This window comes from Hypomesus nipponensis, chromosome 1, assembly GCF_054491055.1.
Source record: "Hypomesus nipponensis isolate SF chromosome 1, ASM5449105v1, whole genome shotgun sequence".
Taxonomy (NCBI): Eukaryota; Metazoa; Chordata; class Actinopteri; order Osmeriformes; family Osmeridae; genus Hypomesus; species Hypomesus nipponensis.
In genome coordinates this window covers 6,770,001-6,778,716 of record NC_140361.1, presented here as the reverse complement: position 1 = coordinate 6,778,716, position 8,716 = coordinate 6,770,001, and the positions used below count along the sequence as shown (strand labels likewise).

The following is an 8,716-nucleotide window of genomic DNA, read 5'->3' as shown; positions in this document are numbered from 1 at the left end:
TACTGTGGCTGCTACTGAGAAGGCTGAGTCAGAGGCAGTCAGGATGCCAGACTTCTCTCAGATGTCCCAGCTCTGGCTAAGAGTGTCTATTGGGTGTTGTGTCATCCAAAAAGGGAATGCTACCTAATCCAGACACATGCGTGCGTAAGCAGACCTCAGTACGCACTTAAATACACGAGCATGTGCACACAGACACTAATGCACACGCTCGCACTAATGCTCCCAGCAGAGGCTGCGTTTGGGAACAGTAGGGAACATGTAAGTAAGTAAGTAAGTAAGTAAGTAAGACTTTTTTTACATGGCACATTTCATACTGGAATTGCAGCTCAAGGTGCAAGGCAGTGCAACACTAGTGAGGTAAGTCAAGGACAATCACTTCAATGGAACAGCAATGATTCACAATGCATAACAACCCAAAAACTCAATGACATTATCAAATAATGTTTATCTGTCTTTCAAATGACCTAAGCCCTATACACAATAATACAGTATAGCTTAATAGTAAACAAACTGAACATCAGTGGCTGATATATGTAGAACTTGACATCTGGAGTTAACTGTTTGCACGTGTCTGGAGTACAGAGAGTACAGAGGGTGATTGTTCAGTAAACATTGAAAACACACGCACAGATTTTCAGTCACACAATACAGACAGACAGAGACACAAACAACAAACTGACTGACCAACAGACACACACACACACACACACAATGATGAAATAAAATGGCTGGCAATCGAGCCTTGCGGCTGGCTCATAGCAGTGGTAAATAATTAATTAAATTTGCAGTGATGGGAAGCATCAAACTGCAGTGTCTAATAAAAATCATCAAATCAAGTGATTACTGCATCCAATTCCCTTATTTGAGCATATATCAGCAAACTAATGCTGTCATGAGGTAAAATGCCATGTTTATCCATAGCCAATCACACAGCCAATTTAACTGTGTTGACACAAATGACAAATGAGAATCAGCCATGAAAACTATACTCTTGTCGAGTGTGCGATAAGAAGCTGAGATATTTAGCTTGACATTCACACAAGCTCCACACACCACAGACACACTGTCTTGCTTCTGTAATACAGTTAAGTCTGTCGTTTACCAACACCAGTACTAAAAAAAAACAACACAATGTTAGACTACTGCCCTACATCAAAGACTAGCTCAGTAGCCTATTTACCACACACGGTTAATTATAGAGTTGGACTGATTAGCTGTACCCTCACGTGGACACAGTCCAGACAGGAGACAGAATCAACTGACACACAGGCCTCCACTCTACACGGCCTCTAGAACTTCAGGGTGCAGTAACTAGACAGTGTGACTACAGGCTGTCACACTATAACACTGGACTTACACTGTTGTAGGCTCTCTGGCTTTCTAACACGTGTAATACATAAACAGTACTCTTGTACCCCGGGATACAGCCGTTCCAATCCCATTCCCAGACATTTATAAAACTTCCTCCCCCTTTATGATGATAAACTGGAATTAGGGACGGGACAGAGAAAAAAAAGAGAAAAGTAAGGATATATTTTGTGTCGGCCAAAGTCCCACATGCGGTATCGTGCTGTAGACATCATGCCTGATAAACATTTGACTGTGACATACATTGCCATAGTGGGACCCAGCCCTGCTTTACATAATCTTACACATTGACCCAGGCAACTACACACACAGCCCTCAGACTTTATTCAGGTTCACTGAGGCAGAAAGCCACTCTTTCAGTCAATGGATTACACTTTCACCCAGTACACCAGTCATCCAGCCAGATAAGGATACGTAGCTCTGTAGGCACTGCGGGGCTTACATACCTTCAGTTATGTAACAGACAGTTGACTGAGCTATTAGGCTTCTAAAGTTTCTGTCAGACGTCAGCCAAGAGAAAAGGTAAATAGAGATGGATTATCACCTGTACTGCTCAAACATAAAACAAGTAAATTTGCCATGAAGGCAAATGAGCAGTTAGAGTTGGACAAAGTGTCATTAAAATTGAGCCGGGCGCTTAATAAGTGTTTAGAATTACGTGTATTGGTCTAGATGCAAATACAGTGCAAAACACTCAACCACCCACATTTAGATTATGTGTAAAGTAACTATAGACACACACCCACACACACACACATTTGCAGGAACAAATGTACCCCAGTGCCATCCCAGCCAAAGCTCCTTTGGTTTCCCTCCAGGTTTCTAATAGGCTTCATTTCCTTCCAACCTCAGGCTAACAGCATCTGACAGAGGATCTGGAGCCCTGTAGATTCTGTCCTCAGAGAGCAGTCAGTAATTGAACCAATATCATAAGGTAAGCTAGGCCAGCATATGGGCTTGTATTACAATGTAATCTTCTGTCGCACAGTGGCCAGAGTTGAAACGAGCCGCTTGCTTTGTCAGAGCAGCCTCCTTGGGGGTTCCAACATACCTGGGGTTGACCGGGAAAGGAAAGAACATATGTGGAGTTCCCTGTGCAGACTCAGTGCAGCCGCCCTAACAGTATGTGTTGCATTAACTTGACTGTTAAGCAGGCCATTAACATGTCACGTCTCATTGGGTTTGAAGCTGCCCACCGGAGCAGCCGTGTCTGAGCCACTGACACGCACACACGATACACACAGCACACACACGATACACACAGACACACACGATACACACAGCACACACACGATACACACAGCACACACACACGATACACACAGCACACACACGATACACACAGCACACACACGATACACACTGCACACACACACGATACACACAGCACACACACGATACACACAGCACACACACACGATACACACAGCACACACACGATACACACAGCACACACACGATACACACAGCACACATATACGATACACACAGCACACACACGATACACACAGCACACACACGATACACACAGCACACACACACAGTACACACAAGCATACATAAATACAAAACGCGCACATAGACAAATAACAAAGGTGCCCAAACAGTGCAAACACTTTATGAGTTGCCTTGCTGTCAGGATGTCTGGGATAATGTTTTTATGTTGACTGTTTGCTTTGTTAGGAAACCTGATGTTGAGGAGTAGCTGCAAATGTAGCTGTACAGTAAAGCCTGTGATACTGCCAGGGCCTTGTGCCTCCAGCTACTCTTGGTCATTAGCTCCTTCACTGACAGAGCTGTTTGGACAAGTGTTTTGACAGCAAATTGTTGAGGATGAAATCCCGGTGCTACAGTTACAGTAGTATCAGATATCATATCGCCATCACATGGTTCTGTGCATTCAGTCTTTCTACAGCGAGATTCTCTTTCATTAAGGACTAAGATTCTAGACACGCTTGTTTTTGGCTATTGTATGCAAATATTGACATTTTATAAAAGAGAACTTGAATATGTATTTAAACGTTCTGATATTTTACTGAAATCTCAAGCATAACGGTCAAGCAAACAAAAATGTTTTAAAAAGGTTAAAGTTTTATGTGTTGGCCATCTTGTTCATGTTTATCTAGAAAACTCCCTCGTGCAACACTTCCTGTGAGTCAGTACAGTCCCTGTTCCAGAATAACTTGAATGAGTCAGCTTGCTTGGTGTCAACATAGAAGACAGTGACCAAGGCCAGCTCCATCTCTCCGTTTGAGTCACACTGCTGCATAGAGCAGGAAGGTGTTTTATCTCAGAGCCATGCCTGACAACCAAGAAACAACAACACTAGCAACCCCTACCATGGCAACAGTGTGTAGTCAGGGTGCCATTTTGAAATGCATGATGTGCGACCAAATATTCATCCTTCAGTCATATGGGGAAAAAAAGGGGACTTCAGTTCTGTATTTCAACACGTGGTTGTGGACATTTTCAGTAGGCTGCCTTATATACTGTAGTTCACTCTTACAGTTTAGCTTTGAAGGATTTGGAGAGAGGGTCACACCCAATCTCTGTGTCCTCTTTTCTGTCCAGAAGACAGACAATTGAAAAGGTCAGAGATGTAGGCCTGTCTGATGTGGGCCCTGTCTCTCTTTCCTCCATCTCTCTCCCTCTCTCTCAATCTCTTCGCCCCCTCTCTCGCCCTCTGTAGCCTATGGCACACTTCCTCCTACAGTTCGCCAAAGCCCCATGCTTAATCCTAACTACCTGCCAGAGCCATAAATACACTGGGAGGCTTCCAGTCAGGATGGCTGCAGGACTCAGAGTACAGCTCCATGCTAAGATCAGGGATCTCAGCCGACCCTGCTGTTAGAGAGGTGGGCGTTGGATCTAGGTCATTTCTTCACATCCGAGAAGGTCGAATACCACATTTTGACCCATTTGCTTAATGCTAGGTACACCACACCCTCCCTCTTCCTTTCATCCTTGTGTGTGTGTGTGTGCCCTCGAGATTCAGTCGAGAGTTCAATCAGGAGAATAAAAGGGGCTTAGAGAGTTTACGTCTACTTATGTGGCTTGGGTATAAGGAAGGGGTTGTTGAATGGTGTGTGTGTGTGTTTGGGTGAGATCTATTTCGAGGTTGACACCTTGATGAAGGTCGAGAGGGAATGCACACACACATAGACAGTACACACACAACAACACACACACTACACTACACACATGCATTGAGGCCATGCAAGAAGCAACCCTGAAACGTAAGAAAAGTTGATGATGTCAACCATAATGAGTTTATGTTATTCTTGTGCCCTTACCCCTGCCCCCAGTCAATGTTTGTCAGCAGGAGGGGACAGGGAAACACCTAGCTTTCTGTTTTACCAGGAGAGAACTGGGCGCAGCCTGGGAAGGAACAACTTTAACTGACAACACCAGAATGTTGTCACCAAGCCTTAAAAGGTCAACCACCAGTGGGTCTGAGGATGGAAGGGAGGCATAAAGGAAAGAAGGGTTTTGCTCTGTTTGTGAACAACATGGATCTGTCCTCCAGATTTGGAAGAAGGGAGGTAGCTCGAGTATCTGAGAGAGAAGGACATTGAGGTTTGAGATGGAAAAGAGGTGCAGTGTTTGGAAAGAGAAAAAATAAGAGAAAGGGGTGCAGGGAAGATTTACGGGCAACATGGACGACTTGGGAAAGCCCCCTGAGTCAACCAGGAAGAGTCCCAGACCCAGACAGAATAACAAGACCCCCTCCTCATCATCATCATCACATCTCCCTCTTCCTTTCAACTTCTACCGAGGGCTGTTTGCTCTATAAAAAACTCAAGTACAAACAAACCCTGCCCTTGTGTTTTACAGACACCACTACCTTAACAGAGTATAGACAACACAGAATATGAATGGAAGGGCTGTTTCACTTTCTTTTAAATCAGTCTGGCGTTGCTTTGGATTTCCCCTCATGAGCTCTGAAGGGACTACAGTCTTTTTTACGTTCTTTTGACATTGTTGGGACACGGTGTCCATGGAGACAGAGAAAGCAACTGTGTAAACAATGATTGTACCACAGAAAGAGGAAGCTTAGGCAGAATGTCAGTATTGTAATGAGGTGTCGTTCTGTTGGCCTTAACAACCAGGAGGACAATACTGGTTAACACAATAACAAGATCCAAAACAACAACAAAAACAAGACAAACTGTCGTACATTTCCTGTGTCTAAAAGGTGTACCTCAGACTTCAGAGGTTGCCTTAAAACACCCTAGAAATGCAATTTCCAAATACATAATTTTTCACACGAGTTACTTAGTAACAAAGTGTGCATGTTTCACAGGAAACATTGCTTTAGAAATCCTACACTAACCCCACCCAACCCTTTGCAATAATGAGGTAACTACCAACACTAGACCCCTCCCCAACGTTTGTGTCTGAACACGTCAGGCAGAAAAAAAGTATTTTTCACAAATGATTGGCCGTGGAAGATGTCATGCCACCCTGCCCCCACACCAGAGCTTACTGTGACGTGTAGCATGTCTATATTTGGCGCTGCAGTCACACCACTGTGAGTGATGTTATATGAGGGTAGAGAGGTGAAAGAACGTTATTCAGCTTTATCCACCCCTCCAAAACCCACCCAGTCAGAATGACATGATTCATACTCACCCTTGTTGGGGGCCCAAACTTTAAGGTAAATTCATCTGTAACTGTAAACTAAATTCCCATACAATACATGCTGTTTTTTTTTATATATTAATAATTATCATGAGAAACAAATACAGAACTGGATGTCAACACAATTGCAGTGGTAAACAAAACCTTTTGTGGTACAAATACAATTAGACGGTTCTTGTCATTTAGTAAGTCCACTGATGTTGTGTCCACTGACAATCCCATTAGGTGTCAGTAATCTGTTTTCCAGTTTGTGAGTTAGCTTCCCATCAGGTAAACATATTAAATGTTTGTTTTCATAAAGGGAGGAGGGGAGGAGCCCATTATTAGTGCCAGAAAGGGGCCCATAATTCCTTTTTCCAGCTATGACATCACTTCAACAACCTAGTAGTTGGCTCTTTCTCCTTTCAGTTCCAGAAATCCTGAGTCAGCCCATTCATTCTATTCTCGTCTACCGTTTCCATCATTCCAGCAAGATAGATACATTATATCCATGCTTTTACTGTGGAGAGGAAAAATACTTAAGTGCAAGATGTACGTACATCACTATATCAAACGTTGATAGTTTGACAGCTTGATGCTTTACATAAATGAGGTTACATATTTATGTCAGGTACCTAAAGTGGGTCAATGTGCCATTCGTATTTGCAACAGATGGGTGTCAGAAGTCACACTGGGTCACCACTCTGGACACGAGTCAACTACCTCTTGCGCACTGAAAAGGCCACTGCATGTCTGGCTAGGTCAAAGCTAATGTCTCAGACATATATAACCCTTCCCCGTTTAGAAAAAAAACTGTGGCAAATAATTATTCATTTTTTGCAGGTGCATGTCAACAGTACACACTAATGTAAAGGATTTTGTAACACCAACTGAAAAAATTGAAGCCCTTGTCTTACATGTGTACCATTCTCCAGACTCTGAAGTAGGGCAATCAGACAGGCTGTAAGGATTACAGGGGTAATTGCAAGGTTGTACAGTTTCTGAAGGAAGACATTGACCTGTATGTCTTCATTTAATTAACAAGATGTCCGGTCTGCTTTAATCTCATGCACATCTAGGTTGAAACGGAAACCTGGGACAGTCAAGTCAACTGACCGGTGCTTGTCCATGACCTGACCCATGACAAAACCAGACCTAATCTGTTGCAGTTCCCCATTAGGAAAATTGAATGTATAAATTGCACTCTATTCCAAGCTAAGGTGGGAATGTTCCTATTCACATAAACATATAAACTCACATCCTGTTTCTCTGGTCCGTGGGGAAACACACCCTTCTCCCCCTGTGTGAATGAACCAGGTTTTTTTCCACTCCCAAACAGGGTTCAGAGAAACACAACATGGCATTTGGCGTAAATTAATGCTCTGAATCCAAACCTGGTGGGGTTTACAGTAGTTAGTTGGGTTTAGAAAAGATAATCTGGTTGCCAGGTGACTTTGGATAAGGGACAGGAGCCCTTTTTATTCCACCGGTGATATAACTCTAACTAGAATTACAGTAAATCGAATCAATCAATCGTGTTCCGTGATTTTAGCCCTGGAGTCCACACACTTTATGGGCTGTATCCCTTTAGCAAACTGAATTCAATCTACTACTCAACTATCACTTTGGGCTGTGCGTCAAGCATGAATTCCGTCTTGTTGCGTAAAGAGTTCTGTTAGATCTGTTATTCAACTGTGCTTTGAGTTCATAGTGTCCATGCTTATGTGTTTTCACTGGTTGAATTTAAGTGGAACTGGCTGGTTTTGACGGAAGATTATCTCAAAGATACAGTACATACAGGGGGATAAACTGAAAAACTGAAACTGGTACACGCCAACATCCCTTGGTTACTATACTGCAACACATAATAATATTGCGAAATTATACCAGTTTATTTCTGTGGCAGTTGGGATCTTTAGGTCAATGTACAGACTGTCAGGATTTTAATAACCGAATGAAAGTTGCTTTATAGTTGCGCACCTACCAAGGTTTATTGAACAAACGTGTTTTATTTAGTTTAGAGGAAAAAAAAAGTGTTTTAACTTGATCCAGTCGACTATTGGATCCACTACTTTCTTTACCTTAACTTTTTTCATTGAAAAAAAATGTTATTTGCAAAAGTATCCAACTCTAAAGTGTGTTTGAATTGTACCTTTTTCAAGTGCAGAAGGCAGCTGTATCTGACTACCTACCACATCCCTGAGCACTCGTTTCCATAACATGACGTGCAGAATTGGCAGTGAGTAAGATGCAAGAAAGTGTGGAGAAAAAATAAATCTGGAGCGTATTAACACCAGTTCTTTTTTGGGAAAACGGAGGGCTATTATTAGCTCTGACAGTCCTGGGCAGAAACAACATGTGAATGGATGACCGCATCAACAAAAAATCACAACTGTTCTATAAATAAAGCGGCCTTTAAATTACCTCCGAAAGCTTCTATTTTAGCAGGCCTTCTCCTTTATAACTTCTGAAGGCTTTTATAACTATTTTTCTGCAGTTTAATTAGAAAACAACGCTGCGTTGAGCTGAACATGATGTTGAGTAAATCTCAGATGACCTGTGAAATCACATCCTGTTTTCCAGTGAACCACTAACAGCTCTGGGCATGTTAATCAGTAATGAGGGCTCGTTTTGTGCGGGTTTATTCGAGCTAGCTTTGAAAATGTAATGTTTGAAAATAGGAAACCACTAGTACGAAAGTAAACCATAAAGTTTATCATGCAAACTG

The 8,716-nt window shown here is 42.6% G+C and overlaps 1 long non-coding RNA gene across 1 annotated transcript in view; it reads left to right on the top strand.

The window, feature by feature from the left end:
- The first annotated feature begins 213 nt into the window (after positions 1-213).
- Positions 214-8,716, top strand: part of LOC146302216 (uncharacterized) — a 44,978-nt gene continuing 36,475 nt past the window's right edge. Inside the window, exons 1-2 of the long non-coding RNA XR_014755996.1 lie at positions 214-258; positions 2,221-2,302. This is a non-coding gene — a long non-coding RNA (uncharacterized LOC146302216). The remainder of the gene's footprint in view (positions 259-2,220; positions 2,303-8,716) is intronic.